General features: G+C 46.0%; 1 long non-coding RNA gene across 2 annotated transcripts; it reads left to right on the forward strand.

Moving 5' to 3' along the window:
- The first annotated feature begins 11,594 nt into the window (after positions 1 to 11,594).
- On the forward strand, positions 11,595 to 19,268 carry LOC120094798 (uncharacterized). Of its 2 annotated transcripts, XR_015629139.1 has the most exons (4): positions 11,595 to 16,405; positions 16,662 to 16,796; positions 17,289 to 17,386; positions 17,792 to 18,707. It is a non-coding gene; the product is annotated as an uncharacterized LOC120094798 (long non-coding RNA). The 2 variants fall into 2 exon arrangements; XR_015629140.1 differs by lacking the exons at positions 11,595 to 16,405; positions 16,662 to 16,796 and adding an exon at positions 19,082 to 19,268 and having other exon boundaries at positions 17,189 to 17,386; positions 17,792 to 17,952.
- Positions 19,269 to 19,532: the final 264 nt, after the last annotated feature.

Here is a 19,532-nt window from a genome sequence, read left to right on the forward strand (position 1 = left end):
CAGCCTCTCTGGCAAGAAGAAAACCCACCCTGCAGCCTACTCCAGGCAGCCTCTGTGGTATCCCCCCAGCCTCGTGCCCACACTCCGCAGTCATGCTCCTGCATCTTCCCCAGGGTGCCTCTCCCTTCCTCTCACCGGGTCCACAGACAGGAAGCCAGACAGAGCAGATTGAGGCAACCCAGCTGTCCGGCCATTTAAAAGACTCGATTCTGTGGGAGGCACTGGGCATGCTCCAAAACCAAAGTGGCCTAAGTGATTCCAGAGCGATTTCCTGTCTCACCTTCCTCCCACCGCCGGCTTTTCTGAGAATCTGAGAAGCAGGTATTCCGGAAAGCCGATGCCGACATGGGAGATTACATTCTGAGTTGCCATAACAGCAGCAGAGAGAGGCAGGCACACCGTGGGTAGAGGAAGGAACTTGACCACTAAGTAACTCTCGGCACAACCTCCTGTGGAGGCTTCACCAACTCTTTGCCTAGGTTTCCTCCAGAGTAAAAGTGAGGTCCAGTCCAGTGTATGACCGCCTTCACTGTGGGAGGGTCTTGGTGACTTCAACCCCTACAACCAGAATTCCCAGACCTGAATTTCTGTAAGATAAAAACGCTTTTTCATGCTTAATACTGATCCTGTGACCAAAGAGCAGCTGGCATAATTCAGTTACTGTTTTACTTGGCTCAGTCCAACTTAGAGACATTGTTCCCTTTTTAAAAAGATGTATCTTTAAGTTATGCATCTTTGTGGGGGGTTGTGAATGTGAATGCGGGTGCCTTCAGAGGTTGTGGGACGCCTTAGAACTGCAGTTAGAAGCACTTGTGATCTGTCCGACATGGGTGCCGGGAATGGAACTTGGGTCTTCTAGGAAAAAGTATAACACTCTCTTAACTTCTGAGCCATCTCTCCAGGCTCCCAGTCCTCTTATTTAAAACTTTTACAGAACCTGCTCCTTGCCCCAGCTGACAAATGGGTTTCATAGGAAATATTGATCCCTGGGAACTCCCCGGGGGCCCAGCTCTGCAGTGTCAGGGAAAATGCATATCTCCACCCTCAGCAAAGACCACTTAGTCACTCAGCTGCTACCAAGCCAAAGCCTTCACATACAAGGAAGACTGGAGCTGGTGAAAAGCTTCTCTCTGAAGACAAGGAGAGAAAAGGACCCTAAGATGTGTCCTTTACAGTGACACTTTCCCATTAACCCAAGGCAGAAAGTCAATGAATGGCCAGGTAGAACCCAGGACTTCCAGGTACTATCTATCTGAAAGAATGTTCCACAGGCCCGAGGGTGGCTGGAATTCAGTAATGGGGTTGGTGCCTATGGCTTTGACTCGTGAATCTTGTGGCCTATCTATGACTTCCATTTCTCTGCCCTCTTAGCTCTTTAGAACGGTATGAATGGTGGAAAGACAAGAAACAGTGGTGCCAGCTGCCTTGGGGCTAAGGACGAAAACCCACTGGGGGTTCTGTATGCTTTTAGTTTTGGTTTTTGTTTTTATTAAAAATGTTTTCATTTACTTATTTATGGAGCTAGGGTACACATGCCATGGTGTCTGCATGGAGGTCAGAGAACAGCTTTTGGAAGTTGGTTTTCTTTTCTGTGTGGGTTTCAGAGCTCAAACTAGGTCATGAGGCTTGGTGACAAGAGCCTTCACCCGCTGAGCCACCCTGCCAGCTGTCTCTACCTTAAAATAAATTATTTTATGTAGGGTGTAGGAACTGAACCCAGGTCTTTTACAAAAGCTGCCAGGGTTCAACTTATGAGCTGTCTCTCCAGCCCAGTCCCACCCTTTTGAAAAGTATCTTTTGGGGAAAAAAAGTGTTTTATTAATTTATTTAGGTCTCAGGGATTTTTAAAGCTGTTTTTATTTTATAACTGAAAGAAAAAAAAATATATGATTTGCCACTGGGCCCAGGGCCTTCACAGACCAAATTCCGTGACCCACATTTCAGACATTGTTGCAATCACAACTCCCCCTAATATGACTCTATGCACCTTAGACACAGCAACTGACTGGAGAGTTTTCAAGGCCATGACTAGTCCTGGACATTCTTTGTGACTTCCATGGGAGGCCATGGTCAAATTGGGCAAAGGAAGGTAGTCCATGTGAGCCCAAAGATCTGAGGCTATGACACAGACAAAGCTGACCTGCTCCCCTCGGGGAGGAACCTGTGAGCCAAGCCCCACTGGGCTATTACCAACTGGGAAGGGAACTTACAGCATTTTCCTAAATTAAGATGTATAGGGCCGGGGCTGGGGATTTAGCTCAGTGGTAGAGCGCTTACCTAGGAAGCGCAAGGCCCAGGGTTCGGTCCCCAGCTCCGAAAAAAAGAACCAAAAAAAAAAAAAAAAGATGTATAGGGCCAGTCATGCTTCACTACCACTAAAGCCATTAGGTAATGCCACTTGACCACTTACAACTTGCCTAGCTCTTTAATTTTATTTTTAATTTCATGGAATGTGTTTTAAGAGGGCTTTCTTTTTTTATAATATTAAATTCCGTATCTGTATTAAAAACCTAGTGTCAACACCAAGTATCTTAATGTGTCTAAACTTAATGTTAAGTGTTCCTTGTATTTTTAGGTCAGCCTAGCATGGTGGTGTGCACCTAGAATCCCAGCCCAGAAGAGGCCCAAGGCAGGAGGATCAGGAGTTCAAGGCTAGCCTGTGATAAATAACAAATTGAAAGCCAGTCTGGTGTCTGTAAGATCCTGCATATTTGTTTGCTTGGGGTTTTGTTTTTTTTTTTTTTTTTTTTTTTTGAGACAAAACAAAATACCAAAACTCAAAACAAAATGGAAAAAGAAATCTTCTTGGCCGACCACGTTTATTTAAACTGGAAGAAATCTTTGTGGGGTTCTTTCTTTTTTCATTGAATTTTCCTCATTTCTCAGTCTTGGGCCGTTGGGCACATTAAGACAACAGCTCGAGCCTCAAGCCTTGTTATCCCCTCAGGTCTCACCGTTCTTGACAATGCGTCTGGGAGGCTAGGGCTTGCGAGTCAGGCCTTAGCTACTCTACTATTGACTGCTCCTGTTCTGTTTGCTACCAGGAGACAAATAGGCTGCTGTCCTAATTGGTCTAGAGAAACGCATCCCTAACTGTGGAAACGATGATTAAACAATAATGGGAACTGCAGGACAAAGAATATGTGCTTTTCTAGCAACAAAAGCATGAGGAAATGCCGCTTTTAATGTTAAGTCTAAACACACGAAGGGGGATCCGTAAAGTCTCGGAATCTCGGCAGAACAAGAAAAGCCAACAAACACACAACTAAGAGGCTTCACGACTTGAATCCTGATGTCACCATGAATTATCCTCTTTGTCATCTCCACCCACAGAGTAATGACAGACAAATTACATGCCTGAGGTTACTCTCTGGGCTGAGGTCTAGACCGCCTTTTTCTCTTCTTCCTAAGCCAGACACTGTTGAGCCGACGTGAATCAAGGGGAAACTGGATAGGACAAAAGCAATTTTTTTTAGGAGTGCAAATATTGCATTTGTTAACGCAACGTGCAGAATCTTGCACTTTCTACGGATATGATGAAATCCAAATATCAGGGATTACTAGAAATCTGATTTTTCCTGCTTGGAACCATTACCTGAAAGATAAGTAAGAAGACGAAGAAGCCTGGCCCAGACTTAAAATACTTAACAACTGCTAGATTCAAGCAAGACCAGAAGGCAGCATAAGCTGATTTATCCTGGTGAGGCTCTCCTCATGGGCTTGTCCAGCTCACTTCCCTGGTGAGGTTCACCCAAGGATAAAGAACCTGACCACAGTCAATAACCATTGATATGACTGATGTGGGATGGGGGCAGGGGTGGGGGGGGGCAGGAAGTTGTTGTTTGGTTGTTTTTGCTTTTACTTCTTATTCCTAGTCCTGAAGTTTTTCCACCCCCACCCAATCTTCTGCCCTTTATTCAACACTATTCATCAACTGTAAATACCAAATAATGAGTAATCGCTGCCCTAAATAGCCTTGGCTCCTGTTCTCTCCTGCTCTAAAACTTCCACAAGTAGACGGAGCTGTGGGCAAGATCACAGAGTTGCTGGGTTTAGGGCTCAGTTTTTTAATAAAAGGGAAAAGTGAGAAATGTTTGGAGAGGGCTATGGTCCCTCACACTCACCTTGCCCCCGTGGTAACAGTAGTAGGAGGTAGGGGCTGTGGGGATTAAGACATGAAGCAGTGCCCTAAAACGATACAATTCAGCCTCTTGGAACATGAAAGATCTATTTCTTCTGTTTCTAAGCCACTCAGTCTGTGGTGGTTTGGTTTGGCTGGTTTGGTTTTTATGTTTCTCTGTGTACACGGGGTGTGCTTTCTTGTGCACATGTGTACACATGGAGGCTAGAAGTTAACCTCTGAGGTTGCTCCTCTGGAACTCATCACCTTGGTTTCTGAGACAAGGCCTCTCATTGAGACCCGAGGTTCACTAATTAAGCTTGGAGGCTGGCCATCAAGCCCCAGGTATCTGCCAGACTTTGTCTCTCTGGTGTGGGGTTTACAAGCAAACCCCACCAAACTGGCTTTTTACATAGGTGCTGGGGATCTAACTCAGGTCCTCATGCTTACCCAGCCAACGCTTGACCAACCAACCTGCTCCCTGATTCATTCATTCATTACTTATTTGCAGTTCTAGAGATAGAAAACCCCGGGTCTTTGTACGTGGTAGGCAAGCACTATACCAGAGTTGTACCCCCAGCTTTTAAATTTTTGTTTCCAAATGTTGAGCCATAGTCTTTGCTAAATTGCTTAAGCAGGCCTTTGCATCTGTAATTCCCCTTAGTGTCTCAGCAGCTGGGATCACAGGAGCGCGCCACCATACCAAGCTCGAGTAGGAGTATTCTGTTAAATCAACCTAGGTGGACTAAGATAAGGACAGAAGTACTTCAAGGGGGCAGGAAAACCTGATGTTGGCAACAAGTTCGTGTGTCAGCAGAGATGGACAGAAAGCCTCTCACACCCTGCCTTCCTTCCTTTGGTCAGTGCACATTGCTGGACTGCCTATGTGTCACACAGTAGGAAGTCCCAAGCTAAGACAGTGAATAGGAACAGACCCTCCCTCAAAAGAGCTGGGGTACTGTGGTGTCGCAATGGAAGGATGAAACACTGTCACAGCAGGAACACACTGCAAGCTGTGGAAACACTTGAGGGACAGGGCTCCAAAGTTGAGGGGAAAGCATTGCTATCTACAGATGAGCTTCAATTATCCCATGAAGCGCTGGGAAAGAAGGCAGCCTTCCTAGATGAGGAAAGAGCACAGGCAAAGGTCTGAGCTGAACAGGAAAGAAGAGCATGTCAGTTGACAATCTTAAAGCCGGAAGAGACAGCATAGGTTTGATAAGATCGGAGATCAGAACCACTACGAGGCCAAGCAGTGACCACACAGAAAGAGAGGTAATTTCAGTCTACAGTCCAGACTGAGGGCTGCAAATCCTGAGCCAGGGATATGAAATCAAACAGAATTAATCTTGAAGAAGACAAACTGTCCAGGGATGCATCAGGGACGGGTTGGCGGTCTGAAGGACGTAGAGTTGGCGGAAGTAGAGATGAGAGCTGAGGCCGGTCAAGGAAACGAGGGGCCCTAGAAATCAATAACAGAATGTCATTTCAGCATGGCATTGACAGCAGAAGCGAGCCTGCTCCTGCAAACAATCTAGGAACTGGGTGATGCCAAGTGTTGGCAAGGGTAGGAGATCCAAGAACCCTGTACTTGCTGGTGGGACCGAGCTGCTTCAGGGAGAGGAAGAATTTACAGCATGCAGCTCTGCTCCTGGCTGCAGATCTAGCTGTGATAATGTTGATCAAATGGGAAGCTAGCAGCCATCCAAGAGTAGGCTGTTGGGAGGATGGATAAGTAACTACAATAAAGACAGATGATAGGACGGCACAAAGCTAGAAGCAATAAATTAAATACACTTCTAACAGCTTGGAAGGATCTTTAAAATGTGGTGCTAAGCAAAAATAACAACAAAGCAAAAGGCAAAATAAACCACAAAGGCATTTATGGAAATAAAAGATACAGACATCAACATTTTAGCATAACAAGTGGACCAGGATCCTCCACTGGAGTGGCAGCCATAGCTTCCTTCCCTTTTCCAGATTATGTTTACCATAGCAGTTACCACCTTCCAACCTACCAATAACTTTCCTTGTAGACAAGGAAAGGGAGTAGCCTGGGTCTCACTACGTAGCCCTGGCTGGCCTGCATCTCTACATACAGACCTAGCTGGCCTCAGAGCTGCAGTGATCCACCTGCCTCAGCTTCCGGAATGCAGGGAGTGGTTGTGCATGCCACCATGCAAAGCATGTGTTGATGATTTTCTTTCTTTTCTCTAGTTTTTTTCAGGTGCTGGGCATCGAACCCAGAGCCTTGAGCGTGTTGCGCAAACACTACCAATGAGCCTTCGTTCTCACTGTCCTCTGCTTCTTAACAGAATCCAAGGGATCCCACACACGCTGGCTGGCCTCAACCAGGATGTTGTTGAGAATGGCTCATAGGTTATTTCTCTGCTGGTGAAATGAGCCAATTTGAGCCAGACCAGAACATATTAAAGGGAGGTTTATTGGAAAGCTGCTCTCAGGCAAATTCTTTGGCCTCAAGGATTGAGGCCAGGAAAGTTGCCATGGTTGGGGGGGGGGGGGGGAAGGAGGGAAGGGGAGAAGGAGTAGGAGGACAGGAGGATGGGGGGAAGGAGGGAAGGGAAAGAGAGAGAGAGAGAAAACAAAAGTCTGGATTATATGGGTTGGGGAGGGTCTGGGCTAGAAAGTTCAAGGATGGGGGCAGGGTATGCCAGGCTGGGACTGAAGGATGCTGGGAGAACCTGGAGGCCAGGTCTGTTTCCTTAAATATGCACCTCAGATCCTTATCCCAGGGTCCGAAGCTAAGTAATGGCCTTGAACCTGGAACTTCTGGTGCTCTTGCCTCTGCCTCCTGACCGTGGGAATTGCAGGCGTGTGCTGCCATGGTGTGTATGTGTGTGTGATGCTGAGGGTGAAACCCCAGTGCTTTTGTGTGTTAGCTTAGCTCTACCAACCGGGCCACACCCCTAGCCCCTGCAGGCCTTTCTTACTTTTATGCTCTTAGGTAAACGTGCATCGTCCTGTTAGAATATACATCCCACGAGAGCAGGGGTCTTTGTCAAGATTGTTCACCAATGTGGCCCACAAAAGTCTGGCACAAAACAGGAAACTCAACAAACACATGTTGAACGAATTGATGACCAAGAATACATAGAACACGTAAGTCAAAAAGACCGACTGCAAGGAATTAGAAAAGTAAATCCTAAGACAGCAGAAGGTGGTTTCGGGGAAGTGGGCATGAAAGAGAGGCAGTTGAGCTGGGAGGATAAGGGCATAAGGCAGGAGCCAGCCTGGGGAAACTGTTCTGGGCTTAGGCAAGTAAGTGGCTTCCTCTCTCACCTCCCAGGGTGAGCCCTGGGCCTGCAATCAGCCATGTCGACCTTTCCTAAGGCATCAGTAAGCCCACAGCTACGAGTCCCAGTACTAGGAACTCAAAAGTCTGAAAGAATTAGGGGGAAGGCCCTCCTGACCCATCTTAGGAAAGATACAGGTCAGAGGAACCCGCCCCTGTTACCACTCCGGCTCACAGAAGCTTAGCCAGTTTGTGGATTTGGAATTCCAACTAGTTAACATGCATTTGCAGGTTTAAAGCACAACAAAGACTGTATTCATGCTTGAAAGTTCCTTGTAAGTCATCAGTTTCCCTACCGGGGTCCTACCTGAGGAGAGGCTTTAGAAAAACAATTCTCAGGCCACATTCCCATTGAAATTCTGACTCAAAGGATCCCTGGGGGATCTGGGGTGTGTGTGTGTGTGTGTGTGTGTGTGTGTGTGTGTGTGTGTGTGTGTGGTGGTGGTGGTGGTGGTGGTGGTGGTGGTGGTGGTGTTTTTCGATTCTCCAAGTAGTTGTGGACCAAAGCCACAACCATCAGTTCGTACCAAGCATCTTCCTCCGGGAGAAGCAGTAATTCTCTGGGAGGTGGTTGCTGGTGAAGCCAGCAGAAGCCAGTGCAAGGAGAAAGAGGGGTGCAGGCCTGCAAACAATGAGCCAAACACCCCCTCAGCCCTGCTTTAGCATCAACATTCCGGTTCACCCACCTGGGCCCTCGGTCACCAGGAGACCTCACGTGTACACACAGGCTATAACCTGCCCTAAGCCCAGATCCAGCTGCTCTTCCCAAGCAACTGTCAGCCTGCTGGAAACAAAGGCGATTGTTCTCAGGAATGCTTTGCAGGGAGGTAGAAATCTGTCCATCCTTCCCCTCTCCCAATCCCTTCCGGCCTGGGTTCCCGCCTTTAATCCCCAAGAGAGAAGGTGTTCTAAATAGGGCTGCCCTTGGCACTTTCCCCGATCCAATTTGGAAGTCACCGCTGGTGCGCTCCTGTGTGGTTACTGGTCCACAATACCCAGCTCCAAGCGAGCGCCCTTATTTTCTACACTGAAGGCTGAGATGCGGGTAGAAGAAGGCATTTAAAAAAAAAAAAGAGAAAAAAAAAAGCACACTTGGAGATGCCGAGCTTCCTGTGGGAATCATCCTATTATCGACAGGAGGGCCCTGTCTGTCCCTGCCCCCACCCGACCAAGCAGTAAATTGTAACAAGAGAATCTGGCTGAGCAAGTTTCTGGTTCCTCGCTATCTTGTGGACAAAGAACTCTTTGAATATGGTTTCTGTGTTTGGCTTCTAGCGATGGAGTGGAAAGTGATGTTTTCACTATTGCTGGAATTTTCTCCCTTCGGCAATGTCCAATAACGGCCTTTCACGAGGAAGGCGGCGTTGGGTCCCGTGGGGGCAGGGAGGCCACGTGGCAGGAGAGCTGTGGCCAGACCATTTCCTGCTAATTAACCTGTGGATATTGATAATATTTCTCTCTGGGAAGCTGCTGGCGATAAGGCGTCTGTCCCTTGCTGGTCACCAAGTCATCAATAGGCAGACGGCCCCTGTTTAACAGGGTCCGTAATCCAAACATGCCGGAGATGAGTGATTGATAGAAAGCGCCCGCTTTAAAAGGAGTCCAAATCTAAACAGAATGTGTCTGGTTACTAACAAAATTAAATTACCCTCTGCTGAAGGAACTTCCCTTCCAGGGAAAACAAACTTACAGTTGTAGATAAAATAGAGACTTGGGCATAAATTCTTGGCGACTCCTAAGAACAAGCAAGCGAGAGTGTCAAATTTATGAGCTTAATTTTATTTTGTGTTTTCTCCATTTTGATATACTCTGTCGGTGAGAAAGTACAAAAAAAATGGTGTGGGAAGCTACATTTGAAGGGTAAAAGTCTAATAGACTGGTGCAAAGCACCCGGAGGCCCGGGTTTTATTTAACTTTCTTCTCGGGGCTGTTCTGGGAAATTACTCCTTTTTTTCCCCTTCCTAGAAACATGATAAGCAGGCTGCTGAGGAGAGAAGGACCTGGTATGGATTCTTTCTGACTGGGATGGTCTCTCTCGGCTTTCAGGCCTGCACTGTCTTGGGCTCCGAGAAGGACAGACGAGTATCATAGTGCTCACGAGTAAGGCAGACAGATTCCAAGTGAGGGGGGAAATGGCTTCTAGATCTAAAACTCTTGGAGACTGTTTAGGGAGGTTGTGGAGAGCTCTCCGGAGAATGGACGGAGCCCTGACTCAATCCAGGGCTAACCCATGAGAGACATACCCAAAGGACTGCTAAGCCGCAAACCCTGAGCTTCCAGGTGCTGCTGATCAAAGTGCATGGACGTTCCAGTCTGCAGACTTGGTTTATTAAGTGTTCCGCTGGAATGAGGTCTGCCTATGAGACCCAGGCTTTAACAATGACACCCCTTCTTGTCTTTGAAGTCAGTTTCTAAGTCTCTACCCTGACAGAGGAACTTTATCTCCCACACTCTTGGAGCCCCTCTTAGTTACCTTGTGGGTATGAAGTCAGGGACTCCAGCCCTATTCTACACAGCCCTATTCTAAAGAGAGACACACCATCTGTGTGGCACTGTGTTTGGGAGATATTTGCACTTATTGAATATGCTACAGTGTCCCATTAGGGAAGGTGCCCCCTCTGTCCCTCTTCATGAACCACACCAAGCTGGGTGGGTTTCCAAGGGAGCATGTGAGACAGTCTGGATCTGTGTGCGAGTGGGTAGGTCTGTGTGGCTGCAAGGCTATGGCTCTCCGTCACATATCATCACTTTCCACTGTGAGCAGCCCAGCTGCAGTGCTGAGGTAGCCCAGCCCAGTGGAGACCACTGTGGAGTAAGGTCCTCTGTCACCCACTCTTGTCCTTCTTGGTCACCCTGTGGTAAATTCTTTACCATTGTGACACCCACTGACACACCAGTGAGGCAGGATCTTAGTCACCTGGGTCTGGGAGGACCTCAGTGTGCCCTGGGCTGCCACAGTTAATGTCCCATAAGTATTGCTACCACTGTCACCCATTTTTTTGATGGGCTCTCAGCCATTTTCCTTAAGCCCCCTTTCAACTCACCACGGTTCCTAAAGCCCTCCTATGTGTGAGGCCGCAGTTTCAAATTCCAGCTCCTTCCAGAACAAATTTATTGAGAATCCATTGGCTTCATTCACTTCCCATTTGTGGATCTCCCATGAGATGGGCAACAGCAAGAAAACAGCAAACTAGGCCTGCCTTCCTTCATCACTAAGGCAGAGAGCATCCAAGGCAGTGCTGACCATTTATTCTCCAATGCTCCTGGAAATTTCACATGTGTTCTCTCCCCACCTCTTTGGCTCTGCTCTGATGGGATAACTCTGCTAAATCAGCCAGAGCACTAGAAAAAGAACCTCTTGGTTTGGTGTCGGACACATGGTGAAGCCCAAAGTGGTAGGTGTGGGGCTCTGTGGGCTATTACTGCTGCCGTTGCCACGGTTGGTAACATCTCTGTGCTCTGTGAGGGAAGGTGTCACCTCTGAGCAGGAAGACCATGGCGGGGACATTTGGTCCCAGAATTGTCCCACACGGGGTTGTCACATCATGCCAATTTGGAATACTCAGTCACAGTGGCGATTTTCAGTAGGGAACTCCAAGGCCTCTCTATCTTTGGGAGAGAAAGAATCTGTTAGGTCTGTTGTTTCGTTTTTATTTACGTGTGATTTTTCAGCTGATTCTTCTGTTTCTAGGAAATCAGTCTCTTTTCCCCCATTTGTGTTCTCTGGCAAATCAGGAAATAAAAAATGCTGGTCCAGAGCCTCACTCTGAGTCACCAGAAGAGAGAAACACCACAGGGGTTAGCAATTCATGATTAAGACAAATCATAACCATCTAAAAGTGTCCTGTGTGAGAATTACGCAGTCTTCCTCCCTCTGTCCATCTTTCTTCCTCTCCACCTTCCTTTTTTTTTTTTTCTCTTTCTTCTTTTTTCTTTTTCTCGAAGCTGGGGACCGAACCCAGGGCCTTGCGCTTGCTAGGCAAGCGCTCTACCACTGAGCTAAATCCCCAACCCCCTTCCTTTCTACTTTCCTTATGTCCGTCCTACCCTCCTCTCAACTCCCTTCCTCCCTCCCTTCATCTCTCCATCCGCATCTCTTCTTTCTTTTTGTAGCTTTGACAAGCCGGATGGTGCTAAAGAGCCCATAGCAATCGGACATCTCCTTCCTCAGCACCTCAGATGAGCAGGAGCAAATGAATAACATTGTGGACACCTGCAGCATTTCACAGCCCGGCTTACAGTGGTCAAAAATACAGAAGAACTTGGGGGCTAGAGAAACGGCTCCGCAGCTAAGAGCACTGGCTGCTCTTGCAGAGGACCATGATTCTATTCCCAGCACCCACAGGGCAGCTCACCACAGTCTGTAACTTCAGTTCCAAGGCATAAGGCACTCCCTACTGGCCTCCTTAGGTAAAGCAGTCATGCATGTAGCACATGACCATGTAGGCAGGCTCATACATATAAAATAAAATTAAAATGATCTCAAATGGGGCTGGAGAGATGGCTTACCAGTTGTGTGCATGTGCCGGTCTTCCAGAGGACCTAGGTTTGATTCCCAGCACTCACATGGTGACTCACAATAGTCTGTAACTCCAATTTCTGGGGAATTCAGTGGTTTTTTTTCAGACCTCCAAAGGTATCAGCATGGATGTGATACACAGACGCACATGCAGTCAAAATACCAATATACATAAAATAAATAATAAATCTTTAAAAATATAGAGAAATTGGCAGTATTTGACAATGTGTCCCTTTTTTGTATAGAAAGGACTTTTGGTCTTCATTGTATGTATGTAAAGGATTTTAAATTTCACAGCTAACCCACTAGAAAGCTGTTCAAGATAAACTATATAGATACTTTCAGTACATTTTAAAAATTCCTTCAGCCAGACGTAGTAGCATGAGGCCAGCCTGACCTACAGAGCTAGTTCCAGGACAGGCAGAGCTACATAGGAAAATCCTGTCTCAAAAAAGTAAGAAAAAAAATCCTTCCAATGCACAAATTTAAAAATAATTTTTTCAAAAAAAAATAATTTTTTCTCACCATTTAGGACTGAGCCGTGGTCTTGCTGGGCAAGCACTCTTCCATTTGCTCCCATTCCTTAGCTCATAATTTGAATACAGTTTTTCTGTTTCCCTTTCTGTTTTGTTCTTGATATATTCAATACCTCCATTTCCTGCTGTTTAAATCAAAAGGGAAACTTCACCTGGCATTATTTATTTTGACTCTTTAATTCATATGCCTCTAGAGAATATATCTTTTGTATGATTCTGTTTTTTTTTTTTTTTTTAAAGCTTAAGAGGAACAGAAGACGAAATGCCATTGGTTAGGCCTTGTAAGAGGTTGTTCAGAGGGGTCTCTCTTGAATTTTTTATTTAAGTCATACTTCAGGTCTTTGATGTTGACAGCTCTGAAATATTACCTTACAATTACATCATAACCATGAAATGACTTGTGTTGGCTAGTGACAAGACTTTTTAAAGAGTTTCCACTAAATACACAAATAATAAAATGAAAGGATGTCAGAATATTCCAAATGATTAGTGATGGTATTAAAATGAGCGCCACTGCTATATATTGTGGCTCTAAGAAATTTATAATATTTATGACCAGACCTTCAGCTAACCAGTCTGTTTTCTCTTATTATTTTCCTTTTTAAAATGACTAGAAATGTCTTCTATTACTATTCCACATGATTTGCGGTGACCTCAAAACATCAGAGCCATTGATTTTTTTCCCACCCTTCATGGGGGGAAAAATGCTCATATTCATATCAGAGTCAATAGTGTAGCTGAGTTGAATAATATCCTCAAACATTTGCTAATTTGAAAAAAATAGTATAGTACAGTAACAAATCACACAGTTCACATTCAGCTGTGTGCCTTGGCCATCTACCAAAAGGACGGAAGAAAAGAAATAAGGCTTTCAAGAATGGCCATCCTGGGTTGGGGGTATAGCTCAGGGTTAGAATACTTGCCATCGTGGTGCTTTGATGGTTTAATATAATGGTTCATAGTGGTTTAATTCCCAGCAGAACCGGAGGCAAAGCAGAGGAGAGAGTATTCCAATCATCCATCCACCCAACAGGGGCTCTAGCCTCAGCAGAAGTGGGGATTCAAACCCTATCTAGGCTCAACTAGCTTCCCTGCCCTTGTACATCTACCGTCTGGTGTGACCTTGAAGCTGGAGTGTAGAAAAGAAATGTTTAGAGTACACACAGGCCTTTAAATATCAGGACCCAGCTCACCCGTCTGGGGCCCAGCCAAATCAGGCAAAACAAAATCGCAACCTGATCCACTGTGAATGGATCCATTTGGTGAAGGATGCCTCTGGATGGTACTTTATAAGCAAGCCATGGAAGGGACTTTTCAAGAATAATCTAGACTCCACAGTTTGTCTGCTTTCAATGTGATAACACATTGAAAATGCTCAATTCGCATGTCCAGTTAGGTACAGCTGCTGGATACACAGCTCTGTGCTGAAGCTACAAGGAAAATTCTAGACCACTTAGTGTTTTAGAGACGCTAAACAAGATTATAGAGAGAGCTATCTTATGTTCATATAGGTCAAACTGTAAGGCTAGCCACACTTCTGTAGCATGGGCCAGCTTTGCTACGTCCTTGACATGTCAGTGGCTCCGGAGAAAGTATAACTGATCAGTTAGTGACCTAAATTTAAATGAGAAGAAATGGAACATTTATTTTTAGAACCAGAGTGTTTACTATTGGAGGTGACGGTGACGGTAGTTTTTAGAACCAACTAGTAGTCATAAACACAGAATTGTAAATTCAGAGTTTGCTTGCTGATCCCTCAACGACATTAACCCTCAGAAGGCTTTAGCTTGTGCAGTCTGTATGTGCTATGTAATCATAATCCACACAGCAAGCATCAGCTGGTACCTTCCTGCTGGTCAGGGAACTGTCTCCCTGTCACCAAATAGTCTGAGGTGCACAGAATCTGAAATATATCAGGGCAAGTGTCAAGAAAAGCGAGTCCACCTGTTTCTAATTCATTTCATTTACTCCTTAACTGCTACCTTGCAGGAGCAGTGCTGTACTAAAAATAAAATAAATCTTGCAAGTTCCCCTTTAAGTTTTCTCAAGTGTATAGACAGTCGGTCTATCAAGCAGAGTCTCTCTCCTCCATCCTTCAACTCCTGTTTTGGTTCAAGTTCTGAGTGAGTCTCATATATCCAGCTAGACACTCCAACATGTTGGGAAATATACTACCCCTGATCTGGAGGGGAAAGCCAGAGAGCAAACATTGAGTTTCTCATAAGTCAGACCTAAGCCTCCTCTTGCTCCTTAGGAGATCAAATGGAAATCGTGAAAGTTACATGCAAACGCACTGACAATCGAGAGAAACAGGGTGACAAGATAGGAATGTGACTTTAAACAGGGCCATCCTGCCTGAGATGTATAGGGTGGCTGTAGGGATCACATTGACAAGTCTTGGCAGCTTTCTTTTAGAATGAGAAAACGCAAAGAGTGTCCTCGTTAAAGCTGATTTCCGGAGAGTTTCAGATTCCTCATGCCTGCTTTGGTAACATCACCCAAGTTCCTCTTGCCAATCTGTGAGGCTCAGTACCTTTGGTCAATCAGCTGCGGTCCCACAAGCAGAAACGGAAAGTTTCAAGGGATGCTTGGCAGTACTGACTCTAGTGGAACAAAAGAACTAAAAGATTCTATTCATTGATAATCTTTGATGCAAGGTTTTAGATTTGGTGTTTGGGGATGTCCCCCCTCCTCCTCTCTTAACGCAAGAGGCAGTTGTTTTCCAGTATAAAGAGAGATTGGAATTAGGCTCTATACAAAGAATGACCCAGTGCTGCTCTCCTTTCTAATGCTCTACTGCAGATCAACTCCTGTTGAGATTTTCTCTTTCCTCCCTGTAACATTCCTGGAGGGAAAAGCCCTGACTGAAAACTCCCATCACACAGAATGCTGATTACCAGCTTCGCCTCAGCTTCAGGGAGAGCTGCCCGGAGCTGTGCATGTGTCTTCTCTCTGTGTGGCTTCTATCTCCCCACACTCACTCCTGCAGAGACCCTTCCCTGAGGATCCACCACTCGGTGTCTCGAGGCTCCCTACAAAGCACTTTGCTGAGGAGTTCTGGAATCCTCGGGTCTGGTTGCTGAGTCCGCCCGCAGTCTTGGGTGTGTCCGTGTGTCCTGCCTGAACGCTTGTCTGCTTGTAGAGTAAAGCCGCTTGGTGGAATGGAAACTTTAAACATTCTTTGGATGGTCCTGGTATTTGAATCACTCTCTAAATGAGTTTCACATGGAAAAGAGTTTGGAATCATTTTTTAAGGGAGGACTGAGAAAAAGATAGAAATATCAAAAGAATGGCGGCCTTGGGGTTGGGGATTTAGCTCAGTGGTAGAGCGCTTGCCTAGCGAGCGCGAGGCCCTGGGTTCGGTCCCCAGCTCGGGGGGTGGGGGGGTGGGGGGGGATGGCGGCCTTGTGATATCTCAGCTGGAACCCACGGCATGAGCCAAATGTGAGCCCCCTGAAGGATGAGTGTCCTGGAAGTCAGACTAGATGACCCACCGGGGACCTTGATGGCTTCTCTCTCCTGCCCTCCTCCTGTCTGAGCATGCCTATTCGGTGCTGCTCTCAACGTATACAACTTTGTGGCTACAAAGAGAGAAATGAGGCCCAGCTGAACTAAGAGACAGGCTTCTGGGAAACCTCTCACATTATGAGGGAAATGTAACTAAGAAGTGCAACTCACCAGAAAGTTCTTCCGTACAAAGAGCAAGACCGTAACTGCCCATTGGAACTGCCGAGCATCTGGGCTGTAGTAATGAGTACCTCAGATTCCCTCAGGCAAAGCAGTCGCCATGGCATGTAGGATCTGGAGCAACACTGGTGTGTGGTCAGAACACAACACCAGAGCAACAGCTACAAGCATGTGGTAAAGACCTTCTTGAGGACTTGGGACAATGGCACACAGGACTACTCCACAGTAAGGTACAAGGAGAAGGGAAAAAAAAACTGTAGTATTTAAGCAAAACACCACCATATTCCTTCCAAAAAGTTAAGAAAAGTAGTGATGGAAGCCTGGGATAATCTCCAAAAGTCAGTCTTTTCAGATATGACAATCTCTAAGGTCTTTGTCCTACCCCCCTTTCTCCTTTGCTCCTTACTGTGTAGACAGATGTGGATTTATTAGGCCAAGTTGAACTGAGGTTAATTTAATTCTGAGGGTTTCTCCACACACCTTCAGACAGTTGGAGACACTCAAGGTTTCGGAACAAAAGCTGGAAGTCCCTGCATTTGCACAAATCTTGGCCTAGTAGAGCAGCCCAAAGCCTCAGGAAAGAAACACAAGGATGGACCAGTACACCTGTCCCCCTTTCAGGTGAGTGCAAATGAGAAAGAACAGTGGCTTTCCCCCTGTTTTCAAATAAGTCATCACAGACACACACACACACACACACACACACACACACACCCTAGGGCCACCACAGAACGGGAGACAGCTGAGTCAAGGCCTGAGCACCAGCCTTCAAAGGTCAGTCAAGTGAGCTGGTGAGTTTTCCTAAACAAAGAGCACACACATGCAGGAGTACTTGATTGGAGACAAATTCCTATAAACATTTCCTTCTGAGCAAACGACAAGGCTCAGCTAGCTTTTTTTTTTTTTTTAAACCATAGAAAGGGGGTGAGATGAATGGAGACAATTACACTCACTAGTTTGCTTTGTGAGGTCATAATGTTTCATTATGTGCCAGAAGTAATAACGTACACATTGAGGCAGATAAATCGTCCAACGTGAACACCGGGGAGCTTTCAGCTCAATCTCCTGTTAGAAAAAGACTCCGAATTCCTCTGTTCTTTTCTGTGTCCCTAGACCAGGCTTTGCTGACAGCGGCTGGGAACGGCTGCCATTTTCTCCAAGCAGAGATAGTCTTGAGCCTCAACACCAGAAGCTAAATGGCAGGCTCCTCGGTGAGTATCTGCTGTGCCTGACACCATTTGAGGCTCAGGGGAACCGGAGGAGGAACAAGCCTCAGCTCCTACCCTTGAGAAGTTCTCTGTGCGGAGCCAAGCGCCAGAAGCTCCTTACAGAGTCGCTGCTCCTGAACTGGGGCCACGGTTGCTAGGCAGTGGGTTCAGAACAGTTACTCAAGTCAGGAAGTCAAGTCCTGCTTTTAGCTCTGCACCCTGACATGTGAGAGAAGTCACTTGTCCCGGATCCTCTGCCCACAGAGTAATACATATAATTAGAGAACTACTTAACATCTTTCCTATAATGAGCATATGCCCGGATATAGTTTAATGACTCAAATTAAAAAAGAGCACAATCCATCCCCCACGTCTTCTTGAGTAAAATCCAAATGCCCTTTCCCACAGGTTGGATTATGTCTTTGGTGTCCTCCAAACACCATTCAGAAGTTGGGGATTTGTTGAGAGAATGAGCCGATGGTTCACGAGACACGGGTGCTTCCTCAGAGTGCTTCAGCGGCTGGATTGGACAACTGTGCCGTTCTCTGTCCTGGCCATACTCTGTCCTGGTACCTGCCATCTTTCCCACCTAACATCCATTCCCCCTTTTTTTTACATTTCTATTTTTTTCTGCTCAGTGCTTCTGATCTGGCTTTGAGGGATGATTCTCTCCTGTTGGGTGTAATCACGGTGGTTCTTTTAAACAAAGCTAAATTATGCTAGAAACACAACATCAGACATTTGATTTTTTTTTTAACATTTATTTACTTTTTTTATATGACTACACTGTAGCTGCCTTCAGACACACCAGACGAGGGCATCAGATCCCATTACAGATGGTTAGGAGCCACCATGTGGTTGCTGGGAGTTGAACTCAGGACCTCTGGAAGAGCAGTCAGTGCTCTTAACCATTGAACCATCTCTCCAACCCCCCAGACATTGGATCATTGGATTCTTTTTTTTTTTTTCCCAGAGCTGAGGACCGAACCCAGGGCCTTGCGTTTTCTAGGCAAGCGCTCTACCACTGAGCTAAATCCCCAGCCCCTAGACATTGGATTCTTAAGTCAAAGGTCAACTAAGACCACGGTACCCCAAGATTACCCATTGGCTCCCGACACTGAGACCCGCACCACCTGTCCTAAAACCCGTATTTCCTGCTTACTCTGTTTCTGTGGCTTTCTGCCCATCTTTATAATAAGTATCTTTTTGGTTGACTTAGTACCTCTTGCTTACAATGGAAATATTCTAACCTCTAGTATACACCTTCAGAATAGACTCAGGCTATTACATTGGAATTCCAAAATAAAAAAATTAGAAATCCTAGAACTAAAATAAGTCTTCAAGCTGGGAGTGATGTATGCCTGTACATCTACACTCCGGAAGCTGAGTAGGGGATCACACGTCTGAGGCCACCCTGGGCTCTACAGAGACCCTGCCTAGGAAGAAAAAAGAGGGAGACCAGCAGAAGACTCAGGTAAGGTAGCTTGCTGCCACGGCTGACAGCTGAGTTTGACCCCTGGAGCCTACATAGTGAAAGGGAAACAAACAAACAAACAACAAACAAAAGACTCCCACAAGTTGTCCTCTGACCTCTGTACACACTGTGGTGCATGCACACACACGTAGCCACAATAAATAAATAGATGTGGTTTTTATTGTTGTTAAAAATAAAATAAACAAAAAAATTTTTTTTTCTAGACAGTCAGGCCCAAAGGCAAGAAGCAGATAATCCAAATCCTGACGCAGGTTGCTTACGGTGCCCAGACCCCAGGTGAGCTGGCTCCTTGGGTAGGAATCCTGCTTTTCCACTATTTCCAGTGTTCAGCATGGTCTCAGGTTACCACCTATGGCTGCTTTTTGCCACAATGAAAGCACTGAAAATCTGCCACAGGAGTCTTAAATGTAGTCCACCAAGCCTGCAATACTGACTGGCCTTATATAGAGAGAGTTTGCCACGTTCCGTACACAACTGAGGGTAGCCAGGCTCCAGTGAAAATGTGTTCACAGGCAACAAAATCCATATAGATTTCAGTTTCTCAAAACATTGTTCTTTTGATATATTTCAAATATTTAAAGATGCAAACGACATTCTCAGTCCACACACTGAACAAAAATTGGAATCAGGGGCTGGAGAGATGGTTCAGTAGTT

Source organism: Rattus norvegicus, chromosome 9 (genome assembly GCF_021556685.1).
Source record: "Rattus norvegicus strain SHRSP/BbbUtx chromosome 9, alternate assembly SHRSP_T2T, whole genome shotgun sequence".
In the NCBI taxonomy this organism is placed as follows: domain Eukaryota; kingdom Metazoa; phylum Chordata; class Mammalia; order Rodentia; family Muridae; genus Rattus; species Rattus norvegicus.